The sequence below is a fragment of the Aythya fuligula genome, chromosome Z (assembly GCF_009819795.1).
Source record: "Aythya fuligula isolate bAytFul2 chromosome Z, bAytFul2.pri, whole genome shotgun sequence".
NCBI classification, from domain to species: domain Eukaryota; kingdom Metazoa; phylum Chordata; class Aves; order Anseriformes; family Anatidae; genus Aythya; species Aythya fuligula.
The window spans coordinates 5,983,972-5,985,700 of record NC_045593.1 but is presented as its reverse complement, the minus strand read 5'-3'; the positions used below and the strand labels follow the sequence as shown (position 1 = coordinate 5,985,700).

The 1,729-nt window shown below is 43.7% G+C and overlaps 1 pseudogene; it reads right to left on the bottom strand.

Moving 5' to 3' along the window:
- Positions 1-282: 282 nt before the first annotated feature.
- On the bottom strand, positions 283-1,045 carry LOC116500475 (annotated as a pseudogene).
- Positions 1,046-1,729: the final 684 nt, after the last annotated feature.

Here is a 1,729-nt window from a genome sequence, read left to right as displayed (position 1 = left end):
GACACTTGTATCTGAGCTGGGCACAGTAGAGTCATTCAGGTGCATGCACTGGTTAATAGGTTAAGAAAGAAAAATAGTGTTAGAGCACTGCAGACACTCCTGCTGACATCACACTGAATAAATACAACTTTTGGTCTTGGTTGTAAATGTTGTAAAAGTCTCCCTAGGAAAAAAAAAACAACAAACACTGTTCCCCCATCCCCAAGAAATTAAAACAGTAGGCCATTTCAAAGAAGAATAAAAAAATAAAAAAAAATAAAAAAATAAAAAGATGAGAGTGTTTCAAGAGGCATTTCTTTTAGCTTGCATGATATAGCATCTGGACTTGACTCTGCTTTTAACAATGACTGAATGTTAGAGAATCCATAAAGGAATCCATTTGTGCGCTTTGATATTCTGGATGCTTTCCCAAAGAACTTCTTGGAAACTTGCTTCACAAAGTAATTTGTTTCAGTCATTATTTCAGTTAACAACTGTATGTCAACCTGTTTTGCAAGTGCTGTGAGATCAAGTGGCATCACACAACAGGAAGCTAGGTTCACCTGATTACTACTTGGTTTCACCTGTGCCCACACATACACCTGTTCTAACAGTGTTTTATCAAAGTCAGAGTATATATGGTAACAATCTTTTTATTTTGAACCAGACTTTCAAGTTCTTGCCAAGAAGGTTGCAAATACTCTGAGAGGCTATTTCCATCTTTAGTGGGAGGTGGGGCAATAATGACTGAATCTAACTGAGCAACCCCAAGAGCTGAACATGTCATATCAACTGCGTCTCTGACTGATGAAGAGTTTGATCCAATGATGAAAAGTTTTGCTGATACTTTCAACTCATCCCTTTCTTTACGATTCACTTTTTCTATGGCTTGAGCTACACTACATTCTGGAACCTCCACTATTTCCTGGTTCAGATCTTGTCCTATCTTTAAGCTCCATTCAGTCAGTTTTTACTGAATGCAGTCCCCCCACTCCTCACTGGGGGTGGCTGGGCACTTCTTGTGGCCACAGCTCTGGTTGAGCAGGTTGCCAGTCTGCAGGTTGAGGGTGAGTCAACACCAGGGTCGGGTGGCTGAGGTTGCTCATGCCTCATGGGCCTGTACGCCACCCATCACTGGCCCCGGCCCTTGAGTGTCTGAGGTCACTAGCCCTGTTCAGCCTGGAAAAGAGGAGGCTGAGGGGAGACCTCATTGCAGCCTACAGATTCCTCATGAGGGGTAGTGGAGGGCCAGGTGCCGATCTATTCTCTTTAGTGACCAGTATTTCTCTGTTCTCTGTAGGGACCCACAGAAATGGTGTTAAGCAACAGGAGATGTTCAGGCTGGACAGGAAAAGGTTCTTCTCTGACAGCATTGTTTTGCACTGGAACAGGGTCCCCAGGGGCGTAGTCATGGCACCAAGCCTGTCAGAGTTAAAGAAGCATATGTGCACTCAGGCACATGGTGTCATAGAGCAGACTAGATGAGCAGAATAAATTAACTAACCATTCAGTGGATAAAGAATTGGCAAGATGGTCACATTCAAAGAGTTGTTCTCAATGTCCAGGCAGAGACCAGTGAATATGAGCCAGTGATGTGTGCTTGCAGCCCAGAAAATGAACCATATCCTGGGCTGCATCAAAAGAAGTGTAGCTAGCATGTTGAAGGAGGTGATTCTTCTCCTTTCATCACACTCACAAGACTCCAGCTGGAATTCTGGGACCCCCAACATAAGAAAGACATGGACCTGTT